The sequence below is a fragment of the Oncorhynchus masou genome, chromosome 24, assembly GCF_036934945.1.
Source record: "Oncorhynchus masou masou isolate Uvic2021 chromosome 24, UVic_Omas_1.1, whole genome shotgun sequence".
NCBI classification, from domain to species: Eukaryota; Metazoa; Chordata; class Actinopteri; order Salmoniformes; family Salmonidae; genus Oncorhynchus; species Oncorhynchus masou.
Window position 1 is genome coordinate 41,043,611 of NC_088235.1, and position 8,485 is coordinate 41,052,095.

The window sequence follows — 8,485 nt, forward strand, 5'->3', positions numbered from 1 at the left end:
AGCAGTGAATTGAATGCTGCAGTAAATTCAAAAAGGCTATAGCTGGTTGGAGACCAAACATCACATGACCGTGGCATTGATGGAGGAGATGAAAGGGAGGAAAGAAAGAAAAAGCAACACAAGCCATTAGAGAAGCCTCCATTAGAGAAGCCTCCATTAGAGAAGCCTCCATTAGAGAAGCCTCCATTAGAGAAGCCTCCATTAGAGAAGCCTCCATTAGAGAAGCCTCCATTAGAGAAGCCTCCATTAGAGAAGCCTCCATCAGAGAAGCCTCCATCAGAGAAGCCTCCATTAGAGAAGCCTCCATTAGAGAAGCCTCCATTAGAGAAGCCTCCATTAGAGAAGCATCCATTAGAGAAGCCTCCATTAGAGAAGCCGTCATTAAGCCCTATTCAGCTAGTCTCTCTAAATATACCCAGGAGTGATGAGACATGGTGACAGTTATTTAGTTAGGTAGGTAAACTATACTCCCAAAGGGGTTCTTTTAAATCAAGCTTTGGGATCTACAAATGACGTGAGGATACGTTTGAAGAGTTCCGGCCCGCTTCATACACACAGGGACAGCTGTGATGCTATCTATAGCATTGTTCTAACTTTCATCTATTTTTTTTTTTTTTTACCTTTTTCGTCCTTTTTTTATGCAAGTTATTTTTGTTTCCAGTGGCTACTGCCCACTGGGGACACCACATCATTTCAACGTGGATAAATGGGTAATATTTGGTTTACGTTGATCAATGAGATTACAACCTATTGTATATTCACCCGTTCAATAAGACAGCCAAAAGTTAATTGAATTTCCAATGTGTTATCACTATGCTTTTAACCATCTAAAAAAACAATTTGATTTTTGGTTTCAAATGTCTATCACTGCACTTTCAACCGTTTAAGAGCACAGCAAAGTTCAAATGGGAATATAATGTCAGATCTTTTGTTTATTTATACAACAGATGAAAGTGTTATTGCTGTGCTTCATTTTGTAGAAGAACCAAATGACCTGGATTGCAGTTGAGATTACATTCAAAGTACATCGTGCAAGTGATCAATGCTGTTTGAGATTCTGCACAGATTATTATAGCAATTGTGAAGATCTCCACAGACTTGCGATGACCTATGCATGCTGTTTTGAACATGCACGCTTTATAGAATTACATAGGAAGAGATGTTTAGTTATGGTAACCTCAAAATGTGGCCATGGATGTGTTAGGGCAATTCGATGGTAACGGAATTACAATGAGACGCAGATTTTTCACTTTAAAATGTATACTATACAACAACAACAAAAAACGAAATTGAAGGGATCAAATGAAACTTTAAAAAGGGTTTGATTTTGTCCTATTCTTTAACATAGATTTGTGGTTGAGATGGAGACGTGAACCCAACACATCACTGAACCATTTGTAACTGCAAGTAAAGCCAGACTAAGTCACTGGCACAGATGGAACTATCCGAGCAGAAGATAGATCACCTGTTGATATTTTGTTGCGTTGACAACCAAACACAATTCACTATCACTTTTGAAATACAATAAATAGCCTGTTAACAAATACTATGTTCGATTCTCCAACTCAACCAAAAAGAATGGGATCAAACCAGTGCCTAAGATGGAACTATCCAAGCAGTAGATACATTTCATTAAATGGTGATATTTTGTTTTCAACCAAACACAATTCAATATTACTTTTGTTTTTTGACGTCATTACCTTTGGAGATGAATACCTCAGTAAGTAATATAGGTCAATGTCCAGTACAACTACTCTCTGTAACCTGTATGTCCCTGTGCTGTTCACCATAGGATACAGGAGCAAACTGGGGAAACGGGGCTTAGCTACAATATATATATACACACACAGTGGGGAGAACGTGTATTTGAAACACTGCCGATTTTGCAGGTTTTCCTACTTACAAAGCATGTAGAGGTCTGTCATTTGTATCATAGGTACACTTCAACTGTAAGAGACGGAATCTAAAACAAAAATCCAGAAAATCACATTGTATGATTTTTAAGTAATTAATTTGCATTTTATTGCATGACATAAGTATTTGATCACCTACCAACCAGTAAGAATTCTGGCTCTCACAGACCTGTTTTTCTTTAAGAAGCCCTACTGTTCTCCACTCATTACCTGTATTAACTGCACTTTTTTTTTTTTTTTTTACCTTTATTTTACTAGGCAAGTCAGTTAAGAACAAATTCTTATTTTCAATGACGGCCTAGAAACAGTGGGTTAACTGCCTGTTCAGGGGCAGAACGGGGATTCGAACCTGCAACCTTTCGGTTACTAGTCCAACTCTCTAACCACTAGGCTACCCTGCCGCCCCTGTATAAAAGACACCTGTCCACACACTCAATCAAACAGACTCCAACCTCTCCACAATGGCCAAGACCAGAGAGCTGTGTAAGGACATCAGGGGTAAAATTGTAGACCTGCACAAGGCTGGGATGGACTACAGGACAATAGGCAAGCAGCTTGGTGAGAAGGCAACAACTGTTGGTGCAATTATTAGAAAATGGAAGAAGTTCAAGATGACGGTCAATCACCCTCAGTCTGGGGCTCCATGCAAGATCTCACCTTGTGGGGCATCAGTGATCATGAGGAAGGTGAGGGATCAGCCCAGAACTACACGGCAGGACCTGGTCAATGACTTGAAGAGAGCTGGGACCACAGTCTCAAAGAAAACCATTAGTAACACACTACGCCGTCATGGATTAAAATCCTGCAGCGCACGCAAGGTCCCCCTGCTCAAGCCAGCGCATGTCCAGGCCCGTCTGAAGTTTGCCAATGGCCATCTGGATGATCCAGAGGAGGAATGGGAGAAGGTCATGTGGTCTAATGAGACAAAAATAGAGCTTTTTGGTCTAAACTCCACTCGCCGTGTTTGGAGGAAGAAGAAGGATGAGTACAATCCCAAGAACACCATTCCAACCGTGAAGCATGGAGGTGGAAACATCATTCTTTGGGGATGCTTTTCTGCAAAGGGGACAGGACAACTGCACTGTATTGAGGGGAGGATGGATGGGGCCATGTATCATGAGATCTTGGCCAACAACCTCCTTCCCTCAGTAAGAGCATTGAAGATGGGTCGTGGCTGGGTCTTCCAGCATGACAACGACCCGAAACAGACAGCCAGGGCAACTAAGGAGTGGCTCAATAAGAAGCATCTCTGGCCTAGCCAGTCTCCAGACCTGAACCCAATAGAAAATCTTTGGAGGGAGCTGAAAGTCCGTATTGCCCAGCGACAGCCCCGAAACCTGAAGGATCTGGAGAAGGTCTGTATGGAGGAGTGGGCCAAAATCCCTGCTGCAGTATGTGAGAGAGTTATCTCTCTAATTGCAAACAAAGGTTTCTGTACCAACTATTAAGTTCTGCTTTTCTGATGTATCAAAGACTTATGTCATGCAATAAAATGCAAATTAATTACTTAAAAATCAGACAATGTGATTTTTAGATTCTGTCTCTCACAGTTGAAGTGTACCTATGATAAATAATTACAGACCTCTACATGCTTTGTAAGTAGGAAAACCTGCAAAATCAGCAGTTGTTCTAACCCACTGTGTGTATATATATATATATATATAAAGCACATTTTTTTGTCCATTAATATAACGTCAAATTGATCAGAAATACAGTGTAGACATTGTTAATGTTGTAAATGACTGTTGTTTTTGGAAACTCCAGATTTTTTAATGGAATATCTACATAGGCGTATCTGGAACATCAGCATTTGTGGGTTCGATTACAGTTTCAAAATAGCCAGAAACAAATAACTTTCTTCTGAAACTCGTCAGTCTACCCGCAGTCTCAACGTCAGAAGTGAAGAGGAGACCCCGGGATGCTGGCTTTCTAGGCGGAGTTCCTCTGTCCAATGTCTGTGTTCTTTTGCCCATCTTAATCTTTTCTTTTTATTGGCCAGTCTGAGATATGGCTTTTTCTTTGCAACTCTGCCTAGAAGGCCAGCGTCCCGGAGTCGCCTCTTCACTGTTGACGTTGAGACTGCGGGTAGACTGACGAGTGCTATTTAATGAAGCTGCCAGTTGAGGACTTGTGAGGCGTCTGTTTCTCAAACTAGACACTCTAATGTACAGTACTTGTCATCTTGCTCAGTTGTGCACTGGGGCCTCCCACTCTTTCTATTCTGGTTAGAGTTGTATGAGATCTTCAGTTTCTTGGCAGTTTCTCATATGGAAGAGACTTTGTTTCTCTGAACAAGAATAGACTGACGTGTTTCAGAAGAAAGTTCTTTGTATCTGACCATTTTGAGCCTGTAATCAAACTCATAAATGCTGATGCTCCAGATACTCAACTAGTCTAATGAAGGCCAGTTGTATTCATTCTTTAATCAGAACAACAGTTTTCAGCTGTGCTAACATAATTAAAAAAGTTTTTTCTAATGATCAATTGGCCTTTTAAAATGATAAACTTGGATTAGCTAACACAACATGCCATTGGAACACAGGAGGGATGGTTGCTGATAATGGGCCTCTGTACGCCTATGTAGATATTCCATTACAAATCAGCAATTTGCAACTACAATAGTAATTTACAACATTAACAATGTCTCCACTGTATTTCTGATCAATTTGATGTTATTTAAATGGACAAAAAAAAATGGTTTTCTTTCAAAAACAAGGACATTTCTAAGTGACCCCAAACTTTTGAACAGTAATATATAATTTCTACCCTTTTTTAACTAGGCAAGTCAGTTAAGAACAAATTCTTATTTCCATTGACGGCCTACCCCGGCCAAACCCTAACCCGGACTACGCTGGGCCAATTGTGCACCTCCCTTGATGAGAGACCAAAGGGTAGCTGTAGATAAACCCATTCTCCAGTTGGATGTGCTGCCCAGCCTGTAGTTATTTTTCTGATGGTGGATATAACGTTGAAGATTTAATGTTGGTTTGAAGGTACAAATTCAACATATTTTATACAAGGTTTGTCTATGTTGAAATTTTGTTGCTATTATTATATAATCCTGTGGTTGACATTTCACCCTCAAAACAACAGTTAAATACTTTTATCAAATCCAATGTATTTTCCACGTAGAGTTCACATACCAATATGTTGACAAATTACATTGAAACAACGTTGATTCAACCAGTTTGTGTCCTGTGGGTGGTGACACATCAAAACAACACCAGTAAATGAACCCAGAATGTATATCTCTGTTCCTGACTCACAGATGTGTCTCTTTCTTCCACAGACCTGAGAGATGCTATCTAGTTTGGGGCCTGTCTGTTTCAAACAGATCTTGCTCCAGCCCTTCTCAAATATGGTGTGATGTCTGGTACCGTGACATGAAGATCTTGACAACTGGGAATAGTGTAGCTTCAAAATGTCAGGATAATGCCACCGTTTGGAATCAAACACAGCTCCAGTGCAATTGGAAGACAGCAATTATAATCCAGAGTGAGTGAGGAAAAAGTCAAATCCTCCCTTCTACAACCAGTTCACTGCTCTATCCCATCTTAACCTGAGACCTGGAGTTGACATGGATACCTCAGTAAGTAATATAGGTCATGGTAGAGTACAACTACTCTCTGCAACCTGACCTGTGCTGTTCACCTCAAGATACAGGAGCAAACTGGGGAAAGTGGCATTTAATGGTCCTGGTCTTCACCTCAGACTACTCTGCCCTCTATAGCCGTCTCTGTAAAGATGACAAACTATCACAACAAGGAAGCTTACTAATAGAATGGGGGACCATCATAAACTGTTGTCAGGTTTTAAAAGGACTGCACTATCAGTGCCACTACGTTCTTTGAAGAAAAACTTTTAAAAGGGGAAAAAAAGCATTTATATTGTGATTTTGTACCAAGTTGCTCTTCTATTGCCGTTGTTGTTTTAAAGCCATTTGTAAGAGGCTCTGATGTGGGTCTCAGTCCATTAGTGTTGCACAAGTAGTCTAATAACACTGTTGAACAGGGGTCTCCAACTCCTGGAGATCTATGAGTGGTGCAGGCTTTCGTTCCAGCCCAGCGCCAACACAGCTGATGCAACTTATTATGGTCCAGAGTCAGACTGAAGACCATGATGAATTGATTTTGTTTAGTAGGTATGTTAGTGATGGATTGAAGCAAAACCCTGCACATCCAGATGCTCTCCAGGGCCAGGGTTTGGGGGAACCTGTTGTAGAAGCATGGTAGGTTAACCAACAGCATGATGAACAGAATATACCACCGTAGCTATAAGGCTTAAATTTAAAAAATAATAAAATGTGACAGATGATGAGACTGTCCTCAGTCTTGCCCATTCATCTGGGTTTGTTTAGATAGTTTCTCACGGGTTGTTAAGCAACATCCACAGTGTTCTGTATTTCTCTCTCTCGCTCCATATACTGTATCTACCAATGGTTTCTGTCTGTCTTTCTATCTCTCTCGCTTTGTCTCGCACACTCTCTTGCTTTATACAGTATCTCTACCCCTTTCTCTGTCTGGTCCTGTCTCTCCTTATTTTTCTCCCTCCCTCTCCATATTTATCTGTCATGTTATGAGTAATATGTCCACACAACAAGATGTCCTCCTGCTTCACTAACACTAACACATTGAGTAGCAGCTCACTGACTTCTGGTTCATTTACATTTCATTTTGATGAGCTGAAATTCTAATAAACAATATGTTTCAACCTCTTCTGTTGTTTATCATTGCTTGTGTGTATATAACTGACACGGTGCTCTGGTCAGCCCATATTCATCTCTCTTTAGACCTGTATTGCAGTTCAGAGTTAATCAGTGAACTTTGAGGTAGTGAAGCATTAAAGGAGTGAGGAAGGAAGGAAGGAAGGGAGGGAGATGGGAAGGGAGGTATTGAAACATGGTCTGAGGATTTACATCAGCTAGGCTCAACAAGCCAGCCAGTTAACATTGCCAAACACTCAGTATGAGGGAGGAGTACATCATGAGTAAAGTATTAGAGTGAGGCACAGGTCTCTGGAGTGTTGTCTGCCTGGGATGGACCAACACTGACAGATGTTTACAGAGTGGTAATGAAGAGGCAGCCCGTTTCCTATTAAATGACTTGGTTAGCATCCAGCCTCGTCTCCCACAAATCTCTGGCTGCATTGTGTTATACATACACATACTGAGCTAGCAGGGCTGCTGTCTCAAGGTGGTTCTGTTTGTGTTCTGGGAAGCATAAATATCACTGTTGAAAGCATAACCGTGTGTCTCATTAGTCTTGTTTAGAGGACATTTGGGGACTCAGAGAAGAGCGTGTATCTCACGGTCTATTCGGTGTTCTAGAGACATTGCCAAAGGCAGGGGCTAAGAGAAAGCACAGCGATTGAAACTGACTACATTTGTACTAGAGGTCGACCGATTAATCGGAATGGCCGATTAATTAGGACCAATTTCAAGTTTTCATAACAATCGGAAATCGGTATTTTTGGACGCCGATTTAAAAAAATAAGAATAATAATCATTTTAATCTTTAACTAGGCACGTCAGTTAAGAACACATTCTTATTTTCAATGACGGCCTAGAAACGGTGGGTTAACTGCCTCGTTCAGGGGCAGAAAGACAGATTTTCACATTGTCAGCTCGGGGGATCCAATCTTGCAACCTTACAGTTAACTAGTCCAATGCAATAACGACCTGCCTCTCTCATTGCACTCTACAAGGAGACTGCCTGTTACACAAATGCAGTAAGCCAAGGTAAGTTGCTAGCTAGCATTAAACTTATCTTATAAAAAACAATCAATCATAATCACTAGTTAACTACATGTGATTGATGATATTACTAGATATTATCGAGCGTGTCCTGTGTTGCATATAATCTGACTGAGCATACAAGTATCTAAGTATCTGACTGAGCGGTGGTAGGCAGAAGCAGGCCCGTAAACATTCATTCAAACAGCACTTTCTTGCGTTTTGCCAGCAGCTGTTTATGACTTCAAACCTATCAACTCCCGAGATGAGGCTGGTGTGACCGAAGTGAATTGGCTGGCTAGTTAGCGCGTGCTAATAGCGTATCAAACTTAATTTGCTTTGAGCCTTGGGGTGGTTGTTTCCCTTGCTCTGCATGGGTAACGCTGCTTTGATGTGGTGGCTGTTGTTGTTGTGTTGCTGGTTCGAGCCCAGGGAGGGGCGAGGAGAGGGACGGAGGCTATACTGTTACACTGGCAATACTAAAGTGCATATAAGAACATAATCAAAAATGCCTAAACAGTAGCCTTTTCTACAAACTGACTGGGCAAATACTGGTTCAATCAACATTGTTTCCACGTATTTCAACCCCAATAATCGGTATCGGCGTTGAAAAATCATGATCGGTCGACCTCTACTGTGTACATCTAGAATAGATTCCCCAGGTCAGTGGGGTTCTCAAGTACTGTACCAATGTTCCACCCTGGTGGAGTTTAAAGGGGATAGTTAATTTGAAGTCAGCTGTACAGCACCTGCAAGACAATAACTCAGTTGTGGAAATAGGTCATAGAATGTAATGTACATGTGTCAAAACTACCGGACAGATAAGTCGGTCACCCATAGA

The 8,485-nt window shown here is 41.1% G+C and overlaps 1 protein-coding gene across 1 annotated transcript in view; it reads left to right on the forward strand.

The window, feature by feature from the left end:
- LOC135512181 (semaphorin-4G-like) overlaps positions 1 to 6,627 on the forward strand; it is a 60,337-nt gene extending 53,710 nt beyond the window's left edge. The window contains 1 exon segment of the mRNA XM_064933912.1: positions 5,203 to 6,627. The gene's annotated coding sequence lies outside the window, so the exon portion shown is untranslated.
- The last annotated feature ends 1,858 nt before the right edge of the window (positions 6,628 to 8,485 follow it).